The 19964-nt window shown below is 25.7% G+C and overlaps 1 protein-coding gene and 1 long non-coding RNA gene across 5 annotated transcripts in view; one reads left to right on the forward strand and one right to left on the reverse strand.

Moving 5' to 3' along the window:
• The window catches only part of LOC126901983 (serine/threonine-protein kinase S6KL-like), a 40745-nt gene that overhangs the window by 4960 nt on the left and 15821 nt on the right, over positions 1 to 19964 (reverse strand). The gene's annotated exons all lie outside the window — the stretch shown is intronic.
• LOC126901986 (uncharacterized) lies at positions 3085 to 5094 on the forward strand. Its single transcript, XR_007703164.1, has 2 exons — positions 3085 to 3201; positions 4824 to 5094. It is a non-coding gene; the product is annotated as an uncharacterized LOC126901986 (long non-coding RNA).

Raw genomic sequence — 19964 nt, forward strand, 5'->3', positions numbered from 1 at the left:
ATATATTTTCTGAGATACATAACGATACCGATCACAGCATATTGTACACGTTGGTCAGCTACTTGCATTCGACTTCAATTGATTCTTTCAATATTCAACATTATCATCAGTCATTTCATTTAGCAGATAAGTATAATGTTTGTTCATTTATCTTTCTAAGACTCACTTGTATAATTTATTATTTGTTTATATCATCGCCTTAGTGGCATTAGTATTTTTACTCTATTTGTGTGTGCTACTACTAGGCTATAATATTCAAAATTTTTTGGTAACATGTTGCTATAGAAATGATTTCTAAAAAAATGATTGTTAATTTCTCCTGAATTAACAATGAATTTTTACAATTATAATCAAATTTTATAATACGTTATTGAGTAGATCTTTTTAACCACTTTTTTAGCTTGGATGTGAATCTGAGAAGATATTATTTTACTATGATGTATTGTTTTTTTATTGGTTATTTTAGTTAAAGTAAATCATTAAAATTAATTCAGTTCATATTTCAATTGTAGAATTTCCAATTCAATTTCTAATTTCCATTAGATATTTCTGTACAATTTCCTGAACAATTTCGGACATTATGTCGTCAATCTGATCTATTAAATACAATTCTGGTAAAATTATGGATACTTTAAAACAAATAATAATAAGTTATGTAGTCGGCGTACACTGTCTAATTTTTTTAACTAAGTCATTATACATTTTTAAAGAATAATAATTTAAAATATAAATAACTACTTCGAATGATGATTTCTAAATTTGGGTCACTTAAAATTTCACGTTTTATTGACTCCTTTAAGTAGGTTATTTCGTCAGCCATAGTTTCTTTTCCATTCTCGCGTTTTACTGGTACGCTACCATTTTTGAAAAAATATTGTCTTGAACGGATAAGTTCTGACGTTAAGTCTTGAATCTTATATTCTATAAAATGAGATATAGTAATAAACTACGGACTTGTTAAATGTGGTTCTGTAATTATATTTGCGAATAACTTTTTGTTGTTGACAATCAAGCTTTTTAGATAGGGTGAGAATTGTATAAGTAAATTAAACAAAGTAATATGCATATATTTTTTTTTTAAGTATAATTTTAAATTACGGTTTTACTTTAAAATCTTGAATCTCATCTGTGATGAAATATTATTTATAAAAAAAAATAAAAAAAAAAATAAAAAAAAAAATAAACACATCATGGTAAAATTAATACCTTCTCAGCTTCGCATCGAAGCTAAAAGATGTCGTTAAATAGAAAATGGTGCGAATATAATACTATTTTACAATATATTACATAATGCTTCATAATGTTTGTGTATTTCTATGGCTTCATAATGTTTTTGATTTTTTATGGCTTCTTAAATTTAAGCATTTCTATGGCTTCATAATGTTTTTGTATTTCTATGGCTTCTTAAATTTGAGCATTTCTACGGCTTCTTAATTTGAGCATTTCTACGGCTTCTTAATTTGAGCATTTCTACGACTTCTTAATTTGAGCAATTCTATGGCTTCTTAAATTTGAGCATTTCTACGGCTTCTTAATTTGAGCATTTCTACGGCTTCTTAATTTGAGCATTTCTACGACTTCTTAATTTGAGCAATTCTATGGCTTCTTAAATTTGAGCATTTCTACGGCTTCTTAATTTGAGCATTTCTACGGCTTCTTAATTTGAGCATTTCTACGACTTCTTAATTTGAGCAATTCTATGGCTTCTTAAATTTGAGCATTTCTACGGCTTCTTAATTTGAGCATTTCTACGGCTTCTTAATTTGAGCATTTCTACGACTTCTTAATTTGAGCAATTCTATNAACATTTCTATGGCTTCATAATGTTTTTGTATTATACAGAATGATCCATAAGTAAGAAAAAAAGTAAATTTCAATGAATAATGAGAATACAAATTTAATTCCTTACTTTTATCAATTAAGACTAAGGCTAGACATATAGTTAAATAAAGAAGACACAAAAAAGGTAGTTAAAAACATCCCTTTGTAAATTAATTAAGAGTAATACAAAAAAAATTTGCGATTTCTAATGCCGCTGATTATAACTAATATAACAAATAGAACCACAAGGAATTAAAATGAAGACATTAACTTTACTTTTAAAATATTTAACTATAAAATTAAAAATTATACGAAATATATAATACTCTTTTAAATGAATTAATTCATAATTATAATTATTTTATTATAAAATAATATACATTTTTTATTTATGAATTTTCTTTATGTCAGTATGTTTCAACTGAAAATATTTTATTAGTACAGTTCTAGATAAAATGCATGTAGTTTAAGATCAATTAGTTTAATAATCATACTACTTCATTGTGGAATTCATGTTTAAACAAAATTAAAATTAATAAATAAATATTTGTTTTATTTTTATAACTATAATTTAATACTATAAATAATTAATGAATAAAGTACAATTACTTTATTGAAACATTTTATAATGTCTATATAAGACTAATCATTTTTTTTACGTATGTACCACATTATGTATTTTGCAACAAAATACCTTGAAGTTGCGAATATAATTATGCAAATATTAAACCTATCCCTTGGTTTTTGTAGTTTAAATTGGATGGTTTAATTTAATACATTATTCACCTTGTTATTGTCAAAGTAAGTCGAACGACCGCTGTTTTGAAAGGGGTCCTGAGTTTTGTAGAAATTATTTAAGTTTCTGTAAGTATATGTGCATAAAACGTTTTTTCTTGTTATGCAAAAAAGAAATAATATGATCCTATAATTTTTCATTCGGTCATCGCTTCCATAAATCATTTTAACGTCGCTTACGGCGGTAAAAAGCTAGGGCCAGTTTCTATTACCCAAGATAAAAACTTTCCGTAAAATACATTTCACCATAGAAAATATGATAATATTCACTGAAATGTAAGAGAGATTTGTAAATTCTGAACAGACTTTGTATAATATTGCATCATGTTTAGAACACAAAACCAAATGAGGGCTGTTGACCCAACACAGCAAGAGATTGCTCTTTTTCTTATCCCCTCTTTATCCAACAATTTTTAAGGTATATAACGAGGTCGATTCTTTCAAGAAACTTGGCTTGTTTGTGCAACTGTTCGTTTTTATTTAATAATATAATCATATTAGAAATATGCCGTTATATTCTCGATGATACACACAAATTAAAATGGGTTCAAGAAAATCAATCAAAGGCCCAATTTATTTTTTCAGGTATATTATTTAGATTCAAAATATTGATATAATATTCAAAATTGAGCATGAAATAGTAAAATTATACCATGTTCAAAATCTGAAGTTAATAAACTCAAAAAAATATGTGGTAATAACAAAAAATTATACGAGTAACTTTTATTCGTAAGTAACATTTTTAACAGTCCAACCCTCCTCTCCATTGTTAATAATTTAAATTTAATCGCAATGAATTGAAATAACTAGGTATTTAACTATTGTTAGTTTACGTAGATAATTAATTTAAATAATATATAAATCAGAATCTAGATTAAATTATAAAAGTTCCGATAGGATAATCATCATCAGTAAACGATCACTATTACAAATTTTTAAAGTTTTTAGCTAAAAAATTGTGTAATCTAATCATAAAATGTTGTTGCTAGGTAATTTTTAAACAAAGAAAATACTAAATTAAGTCTTATTCCAAAAACACAAATTATAATACAAAATTCTTAACTGTACATTAACAGAAAAATTACAATTTTCGACATTGGATGATGAATTTAATTTTTGTGTTGGTTAATTATAAACATTTTTACATAAATAGTATAGACAATTTTTCGGAGAACAAGTCATTATTTATGATTGTAACACCAAAATCTAAATTGATAAAGAACTTTAAAATATGAAAAACGTATAACTGTAACTGTTCATTTAATGATGAAGTCATTCTACGACTAATGTTAGACAATTATGCATATTGATTTTTGAAGTTTTTATCTTATGTTTTTACAGTTATTTATTAAAGTAACGATATACTTATGAATAAAAATATTATGATTTATTAATAAATAAAAAAAAGTATAGAACATGATTTGATGAAAACTAAATCTTTAAGCAAATTTAGTGAAATTATAAAATATATATTCAGTATTTTAAATGTATCTCAGAAACATTTTAATGTGAAATTATAGACGATCTTTCTTACTAAACAATAATCGAGCAATAAGCACATTGTTGGGTACCGGTTTTTAGTCCGCAGGCAATCGGGTCGCGCCGATTCATCAAAAGTTGACGATCTGCATTCCCAGCAACCATTACATATAGTAACATGTGTATTTTACCATTTTAGATTTTACCGCTATGGTGTCTCGTATAATAATATTGTTCTATCGTCGATCGACCTTCATAAGTAAATCTAGTAATTAAACAAGTCTGAAAATTTAGTGTAGTGCGGACAGTGACCGATGTTATGTCCGCATTTTACCTACTTTTTTTATTCACTATTTATCCGATATTTAGCAAACTATAATTTAATTTTACAGTAGTTAATTTAGCTAGAATATGATAATTTCATACATTTGTACAAAATGTTGGAAAATGTCCAAGAACACCGACTCAGGTGAAAATGTTAGCAGATAAAATCATTAAATGAACTAAAGACGTCACAAGGTAAAAATGGAAAAATCCTCAGATTTCTATTTAGATAAATACTTAATATTACCAAAAAAATACACAACAAAACTGTTAATTGGACCAAATAATTGAACTATTACATAAGATAACAATGATTTATAAAATAAAGATCATTATTAAACACATTTACAATCAATAATAAAACCTTATTCGTCAAATTAATTATTTTATTTATTCATAATTAGGTCTTCAAGTTTTGTCCTCCAACTAACTGACTATAAGTGTCTCATTGCAATATCTATCAAAAGAAACCATACAATGATCATGTGGTTAAAGTCTTCCGGCCAAACACATATTATAAATTATGTGTCAAGGGTGTTGAATGCATCTTAACTGAGAAATAGATGCGTTTTCAATTATCTGTTAACAACATATTATAAACAATATTTCTAAATCATTCAAAATGACATTTTAAAACAGTTTGAAGGTTACTAAATAAAGAAAAAGATAGCTTTATCTTTGTTAAATTTTTACAAAATTTATTGGATCAAAAACAAAGGATAATACAGACAAGTACTTCTAAGCTACCTATAATTTTTTTTAATATAATATTATTTAAAATGAAATCAAAACTAAACTAATCAGTTTTAAAATAAATTTTATGAACAAATTAATGGCACAGCAATGAGAAATCTACTTTCATCATTTTTAGCAGAACTTTTCATGAGTACGTTCGAAACAAATTAAAAATATACTTATAGCGGTTTTACGAAAATTTGGATTGGGTATGTAGATAGAGTAATAGTTTAAGAAATTTATTAAGTAACCCTAAAGATAAAGTAAAAGAAGAGGGGAAATCGGACATTTGTAAAATATAACATGAAAGTTGTAATAAATGTTATGTAGGAAAAACAAAAAGAAACATAGTGGTCTGATTTAAAGAACACTTAAGAAGTTGGTAAATCTCCTCCAATGAAACATTTATTGCCATAGAATCACTTCGTTGAAGTCATAAAGCTAATTAAAAACGTAAATAACTACAAAGAACTTAATAAACGGGAGGCAATGAAACTTAAAAAAATAAGAAAAATTTAATTAATTGGAATTGTTTAAAAATTTATTAATAAACTTGTGTTATGTCTGAGTTAAATACATTTTTTATTTTTTATTTTAAATAATATTAGTCACAAGTGATCAATTTTTACTATAAATTAAATATTGATTTAATTTATATGGTTTCGTTATTTACAACTAGTTTAATATAAATTTAATTCAAATACTTTAATACTATGATTTTCTACTTAAAAATCAACAAATATTCTAAAAAAAAAGTCTATTATTTTAGTTTTTTCTTTTTGAAATAAACAGAAAATTTAAACATTAACTAATAAACGAGGTCTCAAAGAAAGCTAAATGTTAATTTTTTTAAAAAGCCGTTTTGATTTTATCTTCTTGTGTCACCAATTGTGTCCAGGAATGCGATATAAAAAATTATTCGGTTTTCTCTAAAGGCATATTCACAACTACGATATGTTTATTTACACATTATACAAAATCTGACAATGCACAAGAAGTAAACGCGAATTGCTATATGTTACAAGTAAACACACATGTTCTTAAATATATATATATATATATATATTATAAGATATCACTTAAGGCGAATTGTAGTAAGATCAGACTGGCTTCTGGTGGTAATGAATATTGTTAAAAGCCGCGCGGTCATCGGGGTCGATCGTGACACGCATCGGCCACGGGATCATCGACCCATAGAGAAGTCTGTTAGTGTAGCAAACGGACCAAGTGCTGCAAGGTTTATGCTATTTTTCCATTGCATTCGTATTATTTTTTATTAGACCTATAGAGATTTTTTTTATAATCAGGTGTATACGTGAAAACCGGCTCGATGCAGGTGCATTTGCCGCCTCCACCTAACATGGCACACAACAGACGTCCACGAGATACACGTACTACATGTATTATATACATTCCATTTTATAGAAATGTAATATTAAGTATAAGTATATTATCCTAAATATTTTATCTAAATACGTACCAATGACTCTCGTGTTTAACTTATCCAAGATAAAGATTTAATAAAAAATTCACTAATTTCCAAAATTAAAAAAATAAAGGTTTCATATTATTTTACATTAATATAGTAACTTTAAACAGATTTCTTTCAAGTAGATAAAATAATATTTCATTAAAAAACTTGTATATAGAGTGTTCAGCAATAAGGAAACGAGTTTCTATTGTTATCATTGTTTATAACAAGGAATTGTTTGTAACAATTGACCTGTTTCCTTATTTACTGAACATCCTGTATATTAAAAAAAAAAATGGTTACAGCGAAGTGAGAATATAATTAATACTTAGCATTTTAAACATCAAAAATAAAAAAAACATTCGATTATACTAGAGACAGAGCAGTGCAAGATTAATTTGTTCAAATCTTCATGCTAACGAACGACCAGATTATGATATAATATTTAATGTAATAAGGAAGTGACTACCGCAAATACATAGATAAAAAAATCTTTAAACGTTCAATGATTTTTATAAATATATGTATAATTATATAAATTACTGACTAAGATAAAAATATCTCGATGGACTGTACATACAATTTAAAACCCGAAGTGGTAAATTTTAAATGTCAATAATTTATTCGCTAGAATGAAGGATTAGTTAGCCGTTATTATAAATCATAAAATTATTTATGAAAAAATTAAGGTCAAGTAATAACGAAGGTAAAGGTTGAAATAAATTAATATACTTTTCTTTTTGTTCAATAAACTATTTATCTTTGAAGCAAAAATATGTAATTTTATAAGAAGCTAACTTTTTAGTTATTTTATGTTTACAAGTAATTGTGAATTATTGTAACCAAAATATTTAAAACCAACTCAACTTAAATAAAAAACAATTTTTTAGATAATCACCTTAAAACTACAGTTAAAATAAAACGTTGATAATATATACTTAATTTTCTCATATTCAGGTCATATTGAATAACTCACTGTCAAAGACCGAAGAACATAAGTAATGTGATACTTATAAAAACAATATAATATTGAAATATCATATTTTATGTAAACTAAGATAAAATTCATTACTTTCATAGTTAATTTACCTCTCAGAGTTATTCAAACGGAAACGAGTATTTCTTTATGCTTTTAATACAAGATTGTATTTTAAATATATAAGAGAAATAACATTTTATGGGTTCATTTTTGTGAGAAATTAAATATAGTTTTAAAAATATTATATCAGGTACAATTGCTATAGTTTAGTATTTTAATCAATTATCTATGGAAGTTTACTGAATGAGATTTAACAATCAAAGTAATAAGCTAAATTGATACCTAGATAAAAACTGGTATAAAATATATATTTAGGTAGTATATTAACTATACTTTAATTTCGTTAAAAAATACTTACTGTATATAATATATAATTATCCTACCCAATATTTATTATATTGTAACTTTTGATATTATTATTAGCTAACATTATTTAATATTAAACTTATATTCTACAAACATAAAATGAAATTATATACTACAAATTATTTAACCAATAAAACCAGCCAAACAATATCATTACTTTATGGATCTATTAACGATCTTGTTTACAAGTTTATTTAATATTTAATGAATATTAACTAAGCAGCAAATGAACAATGAAAAGTCACTTATATTACATTAAAACTTTGCATATTACGAATACACATGAAAAATCACACACACAAATATAAATACATGAAAATATAAGTAAATAAATAATACATTTTAATAAAAAATGAATTTTTATTTACTTTTAATATCCGAAACATTAGTATATTATACATTACATATCAATACTTCTTTTGGTAGTATTTGCATATTTTTGTGACAAACAGTTTTTAACATATTTAAGGTCTTATTTAGGTGACTGCATTTTCCTAAGTTTTTCCTATTTATTAAAAATACAGTTATATTTTTAAGAGGTTCATAAAATTATTGATTACACTCTGATGATATAGCTAAAACACACCTTTAATTTTTGAAGGTAGAATTCAAACCTTATAAAAATTGGTTACATCTAAAATTATTAGACACCCTTTAGACTTGTAAATATATATAAGTATAAGTGAACGCACACGATACCTGTAGTTTAATCTATGAAAATACACGATTTTACCATTAAATTTATAACAAATTTATTAATTCTACATTAACAAATACCAAACGTTTAAAAAAATACATTGAGTGATTCTTCATCTATTAAACATGATTAAATACTTTTAGTCCTTATTGATTTATAGATTATTTTTTTAAGTGTATTATTTTATGTTACATGCTATGTTCCAAAGAATGTTAAACCACAGCGATAATAAAGAAATATGTTATGTCTCAATAAGAAGTTTACATTTCATTTCATCAATTTTTAGTTATTATCTAAAATTTTAATGATATATTTAAAATAAAATTTAATTAATAACATTTTACAACATCAGAGTTTACCACAGACGAGAATATGAGTCAATCACACTAACGGTATAAAATGTTATATGTTTAAGATATATTTTTATTTCAAAATGAGGGGTGAACATTTTCTTATGTATAAATCCTGTCTCCGTAAATAAATCTAGTGTGTGCATTTATAAAAAAAAGTTTTTACGTTTTAAACACTAAAAATTTTAAAATTTACAATTTTTATATGGAACATTTAAAACGTTTCAAATAGTTAAAAAAAAAAATGTTTTTTCTATTCTAGTAAAAACATACAACATAGTTCTTATAAGTTATTTACATAAAAAATAATTTCTATAATGTAATTTTTATTCCATATCTATAAACATTTTTTGAAAAAAAAGAACCCCCGTAAATTATTTAAAAAAAGTAAGAATTCTAAATTTTGATATAAATAAATTTCCATTCTATTTATTGAAAAATAACAGAAATATATATATAAACTTCTTTATATTGTATTTATTTAAATTATTACATGTTAATTTTAAAAGGTTTACTTTAATAAAGGGTCCAAAGACGGGTTGAAAGTTTATTTAATTTTATATTGAAAATGCATGGCTAAAAAAGTTTTATTTATTTATTTTTCAATATTATTTTTAGACCAGTATAATATTTGGAAATATGTAGTCGAGTACATTGAACTAACAAAACATGATGACAGATGCATAGACATAGAATAGGTAATATCATCATAAAAAATATAAAAACTTAAAAGCAGTACGTTGTTCAAGTCGATATACAATACGAATTCACTCCAGGCGACTGTGAATGAATATTAGAAACAATTGGCCCGGATAAATAATAGTAATATTACAATAATTAATCACCGAAATACGTCAAACCTATTGTATGGTAATATTCATGGGGACTGTCGACGATTTGAGATCGCAATAATAATGTACATCAGCTGTCACCTTTAAGGATTTGCGTTGTACACACAGGAAGAACCAACAACGGTCAGGGGTCTTAATTTAAGCAAGTAAAAAAACAATTATAAAAATCAGGAAAAATGATCGAACAGTATGAGGAAATCGAACTATAATTAAAAAGTCATTTGTCGCTGCTAAAACGTCCTCGGTCAAAAGTGTAAATATAAATGAGTGTTTATGGGACCATACCAATACTATAACGATTTAATAATAAGACATTAGGGTCTAGTGTCTAGAGTTATAAACACTGTTTCATAAAGCGTGCGCAATCATTATCACTAATGTATAGTTAGTCAACTATAATATTATCTTGTTAATAAGATACAAATGGATAATACATGAATGCGTTAATAATAGTAGTTATATTATTAAAAATACATTGATGATTTTTTCTACCTATCATTTACCTCAATAATTACGGTTTTCGCAAACGAATTTAATAAATTCAAGTCACCAGCTATAGCAGCTTATCGTGGTCAATTTTTAACATAAAGAAAACGTAGTGGAGATAGAAAAGTAAATATATTTTTATAACAAATAAAGTATAAAACGGTTTGAATACTATACATGAAAGTCAGTTCACCATCCATTTTTACCTAATACAACTGTTGCATTACGCTAAATTTACTTACTAACTACTTGAAAAACTAAATTTGTTTTTAAAGCCAGTTATTTTAATTCTATTATGTCGAGTAATTAGTTACGTGTTTTTCTAGTCTATTCAATAAAGCACACAGTACTGTAAGAAACGAAAATGCCCCGAAAAAACCATTTGTTGGTTAATTAAAAAAAACAATACGTGTCATAAGTTTAAAAACACAAAACAAACAAATGATTCGCATAATATAGTCGTACTAAATATAATTACGAGTAGACCATTGGATCTATGCCAACGTCCGTTAATTTTGATACCGTAACCACAAACGCAATGTCATGATGTCATCATTGAAGTTCAAGGAAATCTAGTACGATTTACTCTCAGACAAGGCTAGATTGTTTAGGCCAATTAACCCAATATTTTTGTTAAATTCAAGTTCTGATAAACAAAGTAAGTACTGGAAGTTAAATTTTGATAAAATGTATAAAAATATTAAGAATTTTAAGTAATTGACGGATCTAGAGCAACAACTGGTTATCTCGACTTTTTTCGAAATTCATTTTAGCTGAAAAGGTATTGATTTTGAGCGTTTTTTCTCTGACCATGAAAATTCCCAGCTTTCACTGGACCGACTTTAATGCTCCATACAACAAAATAATCCAATTTTTATCTAGTCAAACCTATCAGCACAGTAAATTAAAAAATAAAAATTCCTACTATAAAAAATCACAAAAAATAGTATTTCTACAAACATTTTTTTGTGTATTTTTAAACTGATGTAACTTTTTTTTTAACACTGATCCATATAAAATTTTAATGCAGTTTTCTAAAGACAATAAGATTAATGTTTTGTGTTGTTTTCTGAAAAATCGATGAAAAACCTGAAATACAGAAATCATTTGAAAAAGACCATCCAAGCGTGTATTTTTTTTATTTGACTCGATATCTGAAAATATTCCTGAAGTCTGACTAATTTTATCCTTAATCAAATTAATTTTTTTGAAATGTATTACAACATTAAAAAAAAAAATTCCCGGCGATTGTTCTAACTATGTGAAATTAGCCGTCAAACAAAAACATAACATTATTTTCAATTAAGCAAATTATTTAAAACCCATTTAATTATTAAAATTAATATTTTATTTAATTCTTCTTCTTTTTCCTTGCCTTCATCCCAACTACTAGGGGTCGGCTACCCTTATCCTAAAATTTCACTTGACACGATCTCACACATCAGCCGTCTCCATATCATATTCAATAACATCCCTCCATCTCTTTTTTGGTCTTCCTCTACCTCTTTCTCCTTCAACATTCAACATTCATCACCATAACTGTTCTCACAGCTTTTGATTCCTCTTTCCTCATCATAGAAATTGTAAAATTAATTGCAAAAATAAAAATTATGAAATTTAATAGATCAAATTATCTTTTATGATAGTTAATCACTGTCAGATATCATCTATACTTTTACTTCCCAACTTTGCCGTAACCCCACTGAGCTAGTTTTTATTTATTTAAGAGAGAATAATTTTTTTAACAGTTTGGTGTGATCACTGAGCTTATCCACTCATCAAATATTAAATTACTAATTTAAATACTAATTAAATAATTAAATCTCAAAAAGAAACATGCCTAACATATACAGTTTAGTGTTAAATTTGTTTGGTTTTTTGTTTCTTGGAAATTTTGAAAAAATGAATAGTTGATTATTGCACTGGTCCCTCAATTGATAGTTTGATCTTTAAACCTCTTTCATTATTATACTTAGAGTTATAGTTTATCTTTTCATTCTAAATTGGAAAATAAATGAATGATTACACAAAAAGTAATCAACGGGAAAAAATTAATTCACTTTTTAATAATATAATTAAATTTTTTTATATATATTTTTGAAATGTATACAATAATTATCAAAATTAATTAAAACAATATTACTCTTAATTATTTTCGAAGCTTCTATTCATCACTAGAAAAAATAAAATTACGATCATTATGAATATAATTTATAAAACATTAACTGGACAAACTAATTATTTTGAGTGAATAGAGCTATTATTTAATCCAATTAAAAGAGTTTTTTATAACTAACGTGTAATTACTCGCAACAACTTGTCAAAAGCGACAATTGGGTGGATCAGTACCTATACATAGAATTTTCCGTGTTTTTTTATCGAAAACCGTAAAAGGTTACAACTATAATTAACTAATCAACAATCAACATATCATATGATGTTATGCATTTAAGTTCATAGTCATGTTTTACATGCAGTAATGTTTTGGTAAAATATCTACAGAAAATACGTTGATTTTCAAAACATGTACTAAAATTTGTATAGTATCAGAACCAATCAAAACAAATAAAAAAAAGTATAATAGAAAATATAATAACGCTCTACTTATATCACATAACCTTTTTTTATCTCATCAACGAAGGTGTTCTCTCGGGGATATATCCCAATTTAATAGCAGGATTGTGGGCTTAAATTATCAGTTTATAATAATAATACAATATTGTGTGTTAAAAACATGTGTTTAAACTAAACCCCAAAAAAATGTTATCAATTAATTATTTAAACAGAAATTGTTTGTAAAGGATATAAGACGTGCTTACACATGTGCAAATATCTGAGTTTTAATAATATTAATTAGAGCATAAATCATTAAATTGATTAAAAGATGTACGACGTAGCGTAGTAATTGATTTACACTCAGTTAAATATTGATTGTCTAGAGCAAAAAAGAAATACTTGCACTTCTATTTTCAATTCATATCAAATAACAATGTTCAAGAGCTCTATTTGAACATTTTTATTGCTACAAGAGTTTATGTCAATTCTAAATTTTTAAATACTATAAAATAGTGGAATTTCAAAATTGCATTGTTAACTTTGAGATACAAAAAAAAAAAAAATCAGTTTCTTATATTTATTCTATGCTTTAACTCATTTTCGCAGACAAATTCACCTCTTTTGTACACTAAACCATCGTCGTAATACATATAACAGAGATTAATATATAAATTAAAAATAGTAAATTAATATACACGTGTGTAATAATAATAAGGTTTTAACGAGTATTAACGAGCATATTAGTACATATCCGAGAGTTAAGATTGATTATTTTGCTATGACCAATACCATGTTAAGGAAAATCAAACAAGTCACATCGAGAAGTTATTAGCAACACCGTTGAGTATTCACACCGGTAAGACCGGTAAAGCAAATAATATAGAGGGTGGAGGTAACCGGCTCCATCGGTTCATTGTTCTTCAGATTCCACAGTCTAGTTAGACGTCTAGCACACTGTTTTCTGGTGGATGACCATCATAAGCCAATGATTTTTCCGAACAGAAAATAAAGATATATCAATGCAACTTCTATGTTTAGAGGACTATTGTAAGTTTATAATTCGTTCCCGTGTACCATGTTTCAAGCATAGACGTGTCTCCGTTTATGGCTAAATCATGTTTACCGTACATTATATAACAATATGTGCTCATTGAAGATCAACTAGATGTTTCGTTAGAACAAAGGAGTCGTCACAGGACAGTAGAAATATAATTAAAAATATATAAAATACAATGGCGGTAATACGTTTCTTGAGGCTCGAGAGCACAATTTTTATTTTTTGATACTGCGTATTTATAATAAGAGTCCCCCGAAGGTATAAGATTGGTGACAAGGTGAAAATACTTTTTCCATAATTAAATAGGTTCTTTTAAATATCACGTGAATTTTTTAGTGGTGTCTAAAATATTGAAGCATTATCGACCAAGAATAAAAAATGTTTTATATGAAGAATGTGATAGTTCAGATTTTGGTTAAAAAATAAAATCACTAAAAAAAAGATCTTGTTTTTTTAAACTATAGCACTTCAACTACATTGTGTTCACGAACACAATATACAATATTCATCGTAGATAATAAACAAACAATTCAATCTTGTTATCTTTTAATTAATATAATTCAACTTTTGATTAATGTATTAAATCTTTAGTCTTAGAAAAAAGGATCTCACATTCTTTTTCCATTTTGTTTTTTACATAAAAATATAAGTTGAAGTTTTTGAAAATATTCATCAGAGCAGCAAAATAAATAAGAATTTTTTTATAATGTAAAGGTATTTTCAAACTCTCAAGTCCTGAAAATCGATTAAGTTTACTAAAAATCGTATTACTCAGAAGCATTGAAATATTAAAGACTTGTAATATAAGTTTTATATGATAGTTTATACTATTCAATATGCTAATTAGTTTTTTGTATAAACTGTAATGTGTATTTTGCTTGTGAACAAATCAGATTTATTGGAAAGTGCTAAAATAGTAAATGAATAATGTGACTGCGCGAATATTTGTAAACGTCAACCCGGATATAATACTCGCAAATAATGTCGCTACCTAAACTCTTTTGTTGGTCAGAGATACATCATTGAAGATTGTTAACAAAATCTGCGGTGACCGGAAAGTTTCATAATTATATACGTCCTTATACCTCGCAGCGTGACTATTAAGGCCAGAACGTATTGCATTTCAAAGTAAGCTCGCGCAGTTATTAAATCACAATTCGTTTTTTAATTAAAAATGATTATTAAATTTTGGGCCTCATTAAGAAGAAGATTTCTCATTTAGACGAACATGTTACCTAATTCGCTGTACATCATATTGTTTTGTTTTTTATTTTATATCAATATTTTTAAGTATAGTTTAAAAACCAAGTCTATTGTATTTAAAGGTAATGTCTATTCCAGTGATTATTTAAAGAATATATAATTAGACTTTTCAGAGATTATTTAAACTAACAAGTTAACATTTATGTCATCTAGTACTTTTAATATATAAAAAAACTAAGAAACAACTTAATTGGTTTGAAGGCTTTTTTTCTGCTTATTAGTTTTTTTAACGTATCAATATTACAAATGGTCACACAAATGTTGCTCGGTCAATATTTTTAGAATATCATGTTCCTAATTCTACTATACGATGAGAAAAAAAACATTCAAATTTTAATACAACTTTAAATTATTCAGATATTTATTATTTTAATAATTTATAATTTACTGAACGCTACACGAAGCTTTGTCTACAATATATACTGTTCTCAATAAGTTATTTAATACTTATAAGTGATAAAAGTGGACTATATATCTTAATAATAGATAAAATACAAATTTATCAGGGATGTAAAAATAACTAAGCAATCCATGAAATGTTTGTATATTTATTACCATTTATAATTTTTGACGAATAGAATAATATTATTTACACAATGACTTTCAATAATATGGCTATTTATCATCACGTATTAAATTTCCGCAATCTGGCTTAAAAATTGGGTCAAGATATACCAAAATAAAACATAGTCGGTAAGTTCCGTATTTCCGACTAACTTGGCAAACTTCTTACGTAGAGGTCAAGTTCAACAAGTTTTATCAAAAAACTGGTAATCAACCTGTGAGTATATTTACACATACACAACGAACGCTTAAATCATTAGCGCAGTGAATCCTGAAGGCTGAAGATAACATCGTTTCGTAATCATTGTTGTATTGTATGATTAGTGATTTAGAGGAAACGCACAATCAAAGCAATTTTTTTTTCGCGTTTAGGTTATTTTTCGTGTTGGAGATCAACCGTAAATAATGTACTTCTTCAAGGCTTGAGGTACATTTCAAACGATAATAAGTATCTATGACTACATAAATCGTGAAACAGCTATAAATGTCTATAGAATTAAACACGATACAAATTTGTTGTTTAAAGAATTTGACAGACTCCATATAGTGTGGTTTAATTTTATTGATAAATTATCCAGTTTGTTATTTTTTAAGTATCGGCACGTGATTTTGTATATCCTGGTGCACATAAGTCATTTTAAAATAGAATCATAAGAGAAAGTCAACTACTAAAAAAACTAAAACAAAATAGCTTTTGAATGCAAAATATTTTTTTTTGTATTTAAAATGTCTTATGACATTGAATTACAATTTGAGGATAAAATAGAAATCCATTATTTAACGTATGAAAAATTCTATTCATTGATAAAATATAGTAGCTTTGCGAAATTTTTACAATACCTAAGTTAAACTATAACTTTTGTAAGTTGAGTTTTCATCGTTTCATTGATATTATCTTCCCGAAATAAAAATATCTTAAATGGTATGCATTAATATATTTTAATATAAATATATTTTTTTCATAAAAATTTACTCTGCTTAATTTAAAAGTAATATAAAAAAGAACAATACATACGTCTCGACTTGTATAATTAACATTAAATACATTTCACAAAGGATCATTTCATTAATAATAATAAAATATATTTAATTGTACAATATAATGATACATCAGACCATTAAATAATAGTACTGTATCTAGCTATTGATATTATTGCCCTATAATAATTTTAATGAAAAAATTTTAAGTCGTTTATTTTATCATAATGTTAGTATAGGGCAAACCAAAAACAATTTCACATCATTCTATAAACAGGGATTGGTGTATTTATGGTGATAATTTTAAATAATTAATCGTAGGGCTTATTTAACACATAGCAAAAATGAATTGGGTGTTTAATGAATTTAGGAAACTTGATCGTTAAATGTAAAAGCTTGGAAACATTAATAAGCAAAAGTAGAAGTATTCCCAAGAGCAAAAAGTTGGACGTATATATAAAGTTTTAGATGAAAACTTGAGAATTAAGTTTAGATAACGTTGTCATTTTGAACTTTTGATGTTCTATGTAACTTGTGTTAGGGTTTGAACATAGATTTAGTTAAGAATATTTCGGATTATCAAGAGGTTAAAAATGGAAATTAAAAATCAATAAACAACATATTGTGAACATAAAACGTTAAAAATTGAAGATAAATAATCAAAAGAAGAAAAAAGTGAAATACTACAAAAACTATATTTGTTAAAAAAATTCACATAAAATTAAAAAAAAGGACAAAAATTCTTTATTAATTCAATTGCAATTTTTTTATTAAACAAAAAAAATTGTTAGATACTTATTAAATATTTTTTTAAGTGTATAAAAAAAACCATTTAAAACTAAGACAATATCATTATGATAATTTTCAATAGGACATCTTAAAACGTTTGTATTATTTTTTTTATAGAAAAAAATGTTTATAAAAAAAATTTATTTTAAAAATATATGTTCGTTTTATTTCTTCGCGGAATCCCAGTTAAAAAAAAAAGTGATTCATATTTCTAACTGAAAAATTCTATTTCTTAGTCAAAATAAAGATAATTCTTAAGGATTATGTCGAGTCACACATTGTAAAATAAACGAATTATTTGTATTATCAACAGGAAAATACTTTTCGTTAAGTTTGATATGGAAATAAATTATACTAATAAATTCTAGACTACATTATTCTAACTATTTAGGAGAAGTAGATTTTATTCGTATGTTACTTTGAACGATTTGTAATTAGATTTGTTGCTTTAATCCTCACAATTCATTATCTCATGCTATTCTTAGCAAATACACGAAATTAACAGCATCTTGCGATCTAAATATAGATCGAACCAGTCAGTAGTATACATGCAGTGATCCCGTTACGTTTAAATTTGATTTTTTTTATACATATTAATTTTGACCTTTCAAGCAAATTTAATAGGTTCACATCCGACAAAACCAGTTTTGCACGTTCTTTACAGATTATAGATAACTAACTATGGTTGCACATATATAGAATATTTCACAGTAATAATAAAACGTAGCAGGAATTGTATTATTATACGTATTATCTACAGGTATGTTCCATTTTGGTATGACTACAAGAAGAAAACTGAACATGACAATATTATATTTCTGAATAGTGTCGTTTTATGATAATAATAATAAAACAATGTAATATTATAGAAGCCATAGCGACTAAAACAAATAAAAGTAATTATAACAATGCGTTTGGTTTGTAAAAAGTCAGTAAAAAAAGTCAGAGTAATCACTCGCAAAAAAAAAAAAAATAAACATTGTAGTAGGTTTCTCTATCATAATGCAGTGCTAAATTACTATCAGTCATACATTGACATAAGCTTAAATGCTGTATTAATAAAATATTTTTCATTAAGATTATTTTTATTCCAAGAAGTAATTTTCATTTTTTTGGGATATAAATATTTTCATCAATACGTTGATAAAAAGTCTTCCTAATAAGAGAACTTTTAAACGATGACGAGAGACTGTAATTTTTATAAAAGATCAATATTTGTAAAACCTGAACTGTATGAATACCAACTAGATGAGAATCGATGGAACGACCACTGCACGTAAAAGATAACAAGTGGTATCCAAAAAAAAGGGTTAACAAAAAATAATAGAGTAAACATTTTGTAAAGATGTTGAAAACGATTGGCAAGAACTAACTGGCTTAAAGGCATGCAGTTTGAAAAAAATATCACGCCTATTATACCAACAAAAGGTAGTGAAGATACTCGAAACACTGATGGGATCGTACGATAAAAAAGATTTAATGGACGGTTGTAAAATGTTGGTATCCAAATTAATTATCTTCAATGCGATTATGCGCCTAACTACGAAGAACAGGTAAAATAAAAACCCAATTATTTAACAAAAAGATAATCTTTTATTATTTGCTAAAACTCTCATATAGATAGATGATGAAACATAATATATTGATTATTTTATAAACATTAAATGACGGTAAATTAAATATAATATATACAATTGAAAATAACTTAGAAAAAATTATCCAAATAAATAGAAAAGACAAATGTAGGAAAAAGCTGAAAAAATATTTATATGCCAGTCAGTTTTTAAAATGATATTATCAAAACGAGTTTTAGTGAGTTCATTTCACAGCTAAAGAATTTTATCATTTTTGCGCACTAAATAAATAATATTTTAATCTATGGCATTCGGTGCTATTGAAATAATTATATCTATATTAAGTACTTTTAGAAATTCTAACTTTATCGGACGTAATTTAAAAATTAATAATTCTTTATCATCTTAGAAAAATTTGTTGGTGATTTGGCAATTAATTTCTAAATGGTAAAGACAATAAATCACACATGGTGAAAGACCAAAAATCAATACACAGTTAAAAACTACTGAATTCGGATTTCTTCAACTTCTAATTGAAATAAATTAAAATAGATTGCATATATTGCAATTGAACCATTAATGGATATTAGGTATAAAAATAAATAAAAAATTTTTCATAAAATCAGTCAACTAAATTACTCAATTATTATAAGTGGTATAATCTAGAGACGTATTTATGAAGGGGCACCAAATTCATGCGATACGATACAATACTTTTNTGTAAGGGGCACCAAATTCATGCGATACGATACAATACTTTTTACTGAAA

The sequence above is a fragment of the Daktulosphaira vitifoliae genome, unplaced genomic scaffold (assembly GCF_025091365.1).
Source record: "Daktulosphaira vitifoliae isolate Bord-2020 unplaced genomic scaffold, ASM2509136v1 Scaffold_3, whole genome shotgun sequence".
Lineage (NCBI taxonomy): Eukaryota > Metazoa > Arthropoda > Insecta > Hemiptera > Phylloxeridae > Daktulosphaira > Daktulosphaira vitifoliae.